Source organism: Prionailurus bengalensis, chromosome D1 (assembly GCF_016509475.1).
Source record: "Prionailurus bengalensis isolate Pbe53 chromosome D1, Fcat_Pben_1.1_paternal_pri, whole genome shotgun sequence".
Lineage (NCBI taxonomy): Eukaryota > Metazoa > Chordata > Mammalia > Carnivora > Felidae > Prionailurus > Prionailurus bengalensis.
In genome coordinates this window covers 70,325,864-70,334,368 of record NC_057346.1, presented here as the reverse complement: position 1 = coordinate 70,334,368, position 8,505 = coordinate 70,325,864, and positions in this window count along the sequence as shown.

Sequence of the window (8,505 nt, the reverse complement as noted above, 5' to 3'; positions counted from 1 at the left end):
CACACCTCAGAATCAATGGGTCTCAGCAGATCTTTACTCTGATTGCATGTGACCATGACGAACAGCCACAGCTTGATTACATTTGCTGCAATCTGTCTGCTGTTACAGCCCAAACATATCAGAGTATTGTCTGTACATCTTGTACTTTCTCTTAGAGCCCACCTGTCAGCATTAGCCCACAAGCTTGGAAATACACACCAGTGATGACCTCCTTTCCCTTCATACGACTCATAAACTTGTTGCTTCAACAAAATAAGCATTTTTTACATTCCTCCACTCTACCCATGTAGGACAACTCATCTTTTCTCTAACACCCTTTAGTCCAGGTTGCCAAAACCTTTGTTCTTATGAAGGTTCCTAAGGCCTAGAATGTCTCCACTACCCACATTTCTGCTGATTTACTAGTTATATTTAGGGGCTCAGATAAATGCAAATTACCATTTCTCAAAACACTGAATGCCATTTATTGCATCTTCATTTGTATTTCCATTTCCCGCTATTTATAATTCAATACACTTATTCAACAAATATTTATAGAATGTCTGCTGAATGTCAGGACTCTTTAAGATGCAGATGACAGAAACCCAATCCAAGTAGCTTAAACAAACTTGCTCACCATGTTTTCATCCTCACCTATACTTCCTATTTTATTCTACTTATAATTCGATATACTTGGTCAATGTTTATAGAATGCTGCTAAATGTCAGGACTCTTTTAGATGCAACTGACAGAAACTGAAATCCAAATAGCTTAAACAAATCAGCTCACCTAACTACAAAGTACAAGGAAAAACATGGTAAAGATCCAGGCATTCAAATGCTGTTATTAGTGTTAATCTTTCTTTTCTACACGCTGACTAGGTTGGATTCCCTAGAAATAGAGTCTGAGGTAGGATTCCTATGAAAGTGATTTATTGAGGGAATGCTTTCAGGAAAACGTACGTGAGGGAAGCAGGGGCAGGAAGCTAAGCAAGAACGCAGGCTCTGCTGGAGACTACTAGCTTCAGCCTTTTCCCATGGGGAGATCTGAAGCATAAATCATACCACAGAGTTTATATCCCACCTTGAGACAAGGAGTTCTGATTTTGTAACCCCTTGCTAGTCAGCCAAGGGCTGTGGGATAAGGGATTGTCTGAATCTCCCTGGTGAAGGGAATCTAGGTGAAACACCAACAGCATCCATGGGGCAGGTGTGGTGGCTGCCAAGATTCATTTGCAGCTTGGCCAAGACAAGGGGCAAGAGTCTTCCCTAAAATCTCTTACTGAAAAACTTCAGAGAGAGCTCTGGTGTGTGCCACTCTCTTGCAATACAGATGGGATCAGAGTCAAGTAAACCAAATGGAATGGATGCTTCATGGGAGAGAGGGTTCCCTTATTAAAGAAGAGGGAAGGTGATGTGTAGGCAAACACAAGCATCCACTCCACTAGGTACCAGGCATTGCTAGGGGCAAGGGCTACAATGGTGAAGAAAAAATACACGTGTCTCTGCTCTCATGGAGCACATCAGCCTTACTTAGTGCAAGACAGACTAACAAAAAAACTGCAGTGCAGTGAGATATATGCTTTGGTAGGGGAAGAATAGATTGCTTATGGAAGCCTTATGTAGAAGAGGTCACCTTATTCTCCTCAAGGGCCCATATTTTATGCAACTTAAATATCCAGTGCCCAGATGGTACCCTAAGTACTGTAAGTGCCCCATGAGTAAGCACATGCAGCTTGGTGTGTGGATTCAGGGGTCTGAGCAGGAGGTAGCTGCTCTCTGGGGCTGTCTTTTCAGTTTATGAGCCATGCGAGAAAAACCACTCACTACTTTAGGCCTAAATCATGCCATTAAGCAGAGCTATTCTTATATCTGGCTCCTAATGACTTTGTGCCTGTTCCCAAATTCTGAAACCGCTTTCAAATGGTAGACCTGCTAACTCTGAAGATATTGAATTTTTGTCACTTTAGATCAACGTAGAATTCATTGACCATGAGCTCTGTATTAATAGAGTGCTAAGTGATACAAAAAATACAGAGATGAATAAACCTTGGTGGCAGCAAGCTAGGAACCTAGGACTGCTGCCTCATAGGTTGAATGTAATGACCTGAAAAGGTGAGGGATGCAAATTTCATTTTGTGCATTTTCTGGTTAGCTACGAGGGCAATTGCAGGTTTTTAAATGTGTTCTTGGTCATATTGTCACTGAAGATAAGGCCAGGAGGACATAAAGTCAAAGAGAGAAGCCTTTATGTAAGCGCCTCAAGACAGGAGCCACAAATCATCAGTCATGCTTGACTTTTATCTCATTTTTACTTGACCACCTCTGTAGGGGATCACACCTACAGATCAAATGTCCATGCCACCATCCTAGTCCAAGTCACCCTCCTCTCTCACCTGCAAGAAGAGCCTCCTAACTGGTCTCTTGGATCCTATCCTCTGCATACGTTCTATCCATTCACCACACAGCAAACTGGGTAATTGTTTGAAATTGTGAATTTAATTGTATCTTCTGCCCAATCCCCACCCCAGCCCTATTTAAAATCCTATTTAAATTGGCTCCCCCAAATGCATACAGTCCAGACCCCTTACAGCATCCTATTAGGACCTACATGAAATAACACAACCCTCTCTCTCTTCCCCTTTATTAAACTGTACCATCACTGGCCTGCCTTCAGTTCTGCAGGCACTGGAGGGGGAGAGCCTTCACACACATGGCTCACCGTCCTCAGTACATCTGACTCCAACTCAATTTTCAATGTAGGCTTAAATGACTCAGTCTTTAAAGGCCCTCCCTAACATCTTATTTAAAGAAGTTATCTCCAGGTGTTTGGCTGGCTTAGTAGTGAAGCATGAGACTCTCAATCTCAGGGTTGTGAGTTCAAGTCCCATATTGGGTGTGGAGCTTACTTAAAAAAAGGAGGGGGCATCCTCTCCCCATACACCTTTATTCTGGATCAAGAGAGAATCAAGGGGCGACTGGTGGGTCAGTCGTTTGAGCGTCTGACTTTGCTTAGGTCATGGTCTCAAGGTTTGTGAGTTAGAGCCCCGCGTCGGGCTCTGTGCTGACAGTTCAGAGCCAGGTGCCTGCTTCAGATTCTGTGTCTACCTCTCTTTCTGCCCCTCCCCCGCTCATGCTCTGTCTCTGTTTCTGTGTCTCTCTCTCAAAAATAAATAAACATTAAAAATTTTGTTTAGAAAAGAGAGAGAACCAAGCCCAGTTTATTCTTGGTACTTATCACAATTTGCATTTAAGTGTTTATTTATTTATTTCCTGTCTCCTCCACCAGGCTGAAATTCCAGGAAAGTAGGAAATTCCTGTTTTATTTTCCAGTGGTGTGCTCATTACCTAGCTAAGTGCATGCATATAATAAGTATTCAATAAACGCTTGAGTTATTCAGCTTCATTCATCTATTTATTAGATGAATCTATTATATAATAGATCTATAATAGAGAGAAATGATGCCAAATCCATTGTCATGAACATTTTCCCTATGTTCTCTCTATCTATAATAGATCTATTATATAATAGTCATCAAGACTATTTTAAGCCCTAAGACTTTTAAAACTCTGATGGCTAGAAGTCAGCTATGTGTAATTTTCAAGTTTTAAGCAGTTCTTCTTTCCTTTTTTTGTAAAAATTGAAGACTTATCTTACTCACTTGGCCTTTAAAGAAGACCTTAATTGATTTGAGGGAAACCACTTGAAGTGTTCAATCTATACATATATCTCGACTACTCATGCATCCTTTTTTTGAGAAAATGGAAATGACATGAAAGCAGATATTTTGGATGAAGCAGCTCAGTTTTCTTTTAGATTGTATAAATTTGATGTGTTTTGGTGGTGCCACTCTGCAGAATTTGTACTTATTTGGGGAAAAATATTCTTTTCTTTGGTTGAATTGAAAGAGTTATTGTTTGTTATTGAGGAAATAAGAGAGTTTTATTCTCAGAGATCTAGAAATCTGAAAAACGTACCAAAATGTGAGATCCCAAACATTATTTGGAGCTGGAGAAAACAATAGGAGGGAAGGAACTAGACTGCACTGGACTGTCAGTGTCAACAGATAATTTGAAGAAATAACCCACTTGTGCTGACACTGACATATTTTGATCTAATGAGACTGGATTTTTGTGGGCCATTCTGCACTACAACCCACCTTGCATGGAGTAGAAGAGGTTTCTCCTGAATTAGGCGGATGTTTCCATTTCTAGTCACCCTGCCTGCCTGGAAAGATGTTGATTCTGGAATAGAAGATGAGGACTAGGGTGATGGCCCTCCAACTGCTTCATGGTAGGTGGAACTTCAACTTCAGGGCAGACGAGATACTCAAGGGCTTGTCTTTCGTGAGAGATAAAATGGCACCAACCAGGGGTGCCTGGGTGGCTCAGTCAGTTGAGCGTCTGACTTGGGTTCAGGTCATGATATCTCACACTTCATGAGTTCAAGCCCCGCATCGGGCTCTGAGCTGACAGCTCAGAGCCTGGAGCCTGCTTCAGATTCTGTGCCTCCCTCTCTCTGTGCCCCTTCCCCGCTTACACTGTCTTTCTCTCTCTAAAAAATAAATAAACATTAAAAAAAATTTTTTTTTTCGGGGCGCCTGGGTGGCGCAGTCGGTTAAGCGTCCGACTTCAGCCAGGTCACGATCTCGCGGTCCGGGAGTTCGAGCCCCGCGTCAGGCTCTGGGCTGATGGCTCGGAGCCTGGAGCCTGTTTCCGATTCTGTGTCTCCCTCTCTCTCTGCCCCTCCCCCGTTCATGCTCTGTCTCTCTCTGTCCCAAAAATAAATAAAAAACGTTGAAAAAAAAATTTAAAAAAAAAAATTTTTTTTTAAACGGCACCAACCAGAAGGTGCCAGACTAGCAGCTGGGCGGGGGGCATCCTCCTAGGACCCTGACCAGATGGGTCTGAAGACTCTGAGCAGCCGCATTCAGCAATACATATACCTTATTCTCTCTCTTCTGCTTTCTTTTCCACCATCAGTTAAAGGAAGGGTTTGTTTCCTTCCCTCACTGCCCATGCCAAAAGAGTGATGGCAGCAGGTGTTCAAGGACGGATGATAATCCCCAAACTGTCCCATGTGACAGGCAGGAAAGTGAAAGGCCATGCTTAGAAAAATAGAAAATAACAAAATTATTTCGATCAAAATACATAGAAAAGCAACATCCTGAGACCATTAGCTTAACCAGGTAGCATACTCCATCAGGCTGGACTTGCAGAACGTGTAAGCTTCTCTGATGGTAAAACCACCTATGGAAGAGAGCCTATTGGATGACTAGACTTTCTTCAATCAAGTGGGATGGGGGCACAAAACCTTCATCATTTGGATATTGGAGAAATCATTTCATATTCCCAGGTCGGAGAGATTTAGACCTATTAAGTCTGTGACAGCTACCATGATGAAGATGCAAAAAGAATTTGGAGCAAGTTATGTCCCCTTTCAGAGCCCCAGTTTCTTTGTTAGTGGGTTAGTTTCTTTGGGCTGCTATAAGAAGCTACCATAGACTGGTGGCGTGTAGACAACAGAAATATATTTCTGAACTGGCTTCCTGGCTCATAGACAGCTATCTTCCCTCTATGTCCCCACATGTCAGAAAGGGGGTAAGGAATAATTCTGGAGCCTCTTATAGAGGCACTATTCTAATTCATGAGGGTTCCATGACCTAATTACCTCCTAAAGGCTCCACCTCCAAATACCACCACATTAGGGATTAGGTTTCAACATACAAATTTGGGAGGGACACAGACAGTCAGTCTACAGTAGCACCGTGAAGGGATTGGTTTAAATAATCTCTAATGATCCTTTTAAATCTGAAGCTATGATTCTTTCAGGCTGCCTCCCATGAATTGCTTTTGATCTAGTTGTAGATATAAAATATACATGTAAAACCGTTAAGTAGTAACATAATTCCTTGCTTGAAAACCCAACTAGAATTTTACCCTCTCTGAGAAAATTTTCTTTTTAATGTTTATTTATTTTTGAGAGAGAGAGAGACAGAGACAGAGTGCAAGTAGGGGAGGGGCAGAGAAAGAGGGAGACACAGCATCTGAAGCAGTTTCCAGGCTCTGAGCTGCCAGCACAAGAGCCCGGTGCAGGGCTTGAACTCACAAACCATGAGATCATGACCTGAGCCAAAGTCGGATATTAACCAACTGAGTCACCCAGGCACCCCTGAGAAAATGTTCTTTCCGGCCTCTCCACCCCTACCCGTAGATGCTTTTGGTGTCATAGTCAAGAAATCATTGCCAAATTCATTGTCATGAAGATTTTCCCTATGTTCTCTTCTACGAATTCTAGAAGTTTTAGCTTTTATGTTTAGATATTTGATGCCTTTTGAGTTCATTTTTATATATGGTGTAAGGTAAGGATCTAGCTTCAAGTTTTTTGCATGTGGACATCCAGTTTTCCCAACACTATTTGTTTAAAAGACTGTCCTTTCCCCCACTGAATGATCTCGGCACCCTGTCAAAAGTCATTTGACCGTGTATGCAAGGATTTATTTCTGTGTTCTCTATTCAATTCCATTGGTCTTCATATCTGTCATTACACCAGTACCACACAGTGTTGATTACCATAGTTCTGTAGTACGTTTTGAAATCAGCAAGTGTTGTTTTCCAACTGTGTTCTTCTTTTTCACAATTGCTCTGGCTAACCGAGATCCCTTGAGATTCCAGATGAATCTTAGAAGAATATTTCCTTTTCTGCAAAAAACATCACTGAAATTTTGGTAGAGATTGCACCAAATCTGTAGATTGCTTTGGATAGTGTTGACATCTTAACAACATTAAGTCTTCCAATCCATGATCTTGGGATGTCTTGCTATTTATTGATGTCTTTAATTTCAGCATTGTTTTGTAGTTATCACTATGCAAGTCTTTCACCCTCACAGTTAAGTTTATTCTTAAATACTTTATGCTCCTAATGCTATTGTAAATAAAATTGTTTTCTTAATTTCATTTTTGGATCGTTCATTGTGGGTGTAAATAAGTGCAACTGATTTTTGTGTGTTAATTGTGTATCCTCTAATGTTGATGAATTTATTAGTTCTAACTGTGTGTGTGTGTGTGTGTGTGTGTGTGTGTAATCTCTAGGGTTTTCTACAGACATGCTTCTATTGTCTGTGAACAGAGATAATTTTACTTCTTCCTTTTCAGTTTGGATGACTTTATTTCTTTTGCTTGACTAATTGCTCTGACTAGGACTTCCACTACTATGTTGAATATAAGGGATGAAAATGAACATCCTTATATTGTTTCTGATCTTAGAGGAAAAGTTTTCAGTCTTTCATCATTGAGTATGATGTCAGCTGTGGGTTTTTCATACATGGTGTTTACGTTGAGGTAGTTTCCTTTCAATCCTAGTTTGTTGAGGGTTTTTATCAAGAAAGGGTGTTGAATTTTGTTAAATGTTTTTCTGCACCACTTGAGATCATTATGTGGGTTTTTTAAAATTCTGTAAATGTGATGGAGCACATTAATTTTTATATATTGAACCATCTATGCATTCCAGGAATGAATCCCACATGCTGATGGTACATACTTGAACTCATTTTTAAACTAAATGAAATTGAGAACTTTCATGCCCCTGCTAATTAGCTCCTGGGGAGGTTGTGAAGATCAAAATAATTTTAGAAATTAGAGAAAGTATATTTACTCACATACAAATTATAGTGTAGTAAACACACTTTAATATACTTCTTCAGTGTGTGTGTCTGTGTGTGTGTTCGGGGGGTGAATAGATGAACAATATACCACAATTATAAGATGGGTTATGAAGTCACATTCTCCTGTTCAAATTGCGTCTCTGTCAATATAGTTAGGTAACCCTGGACAAGTTTTAAACTTATTCATGTCTTAGATTTCTCAGTTGCAAAATAGGGGTTAAAATAGTCCTGTTTTAGGATAGTTGTAAAGATTAAAGCAATAATGTATATAAAGCACTTAGAAGAGTCCTGCCATCTAGTAAGTGCCCTATAACTATTATTGTATTATTGCACTCTGATTAATGAAAGATATGAGTCCTTTGGTAGATCTAAGCTTAAAATCAGAATGTCAGCTAAACTGGTTAGTGGCAAGGAAAGCGTGTACAGCTGAAAAAACTATAGGCAGAGACCTTTATGTCAGATAAAAGATTGTCCTCTTTATCATTTATGTGTGTCATCTTGTTTACACCTGAAACGAAACCAGATGCCTATCCTTCAATGCTCCCTCAGGTGAAAAGAAATAATCTTCTAATTTGCAGTGATTGCACAGAAGTGTAGGAGTCTGACCTTGAAACTTCTTAGCACCCACGGGAATAAGATTGTGTGCATGTTCAACAGCCACATCTGCATCTCCTCTCCATGCCAGTGGACCAGGTATTACTGCAAACTATATTTTTGTGTCTCCCCCATTAGAGCGTATATTCCTCAAGGTCAGGGTCCATGACTGACCTTCTCTGTAATCTCGTACATTTCAACACAGGGCCTCAACCTTAGCAGATATGTTTTGGGTTGAATTTCCTGCTTTCATTTTTTATTTTATTTTA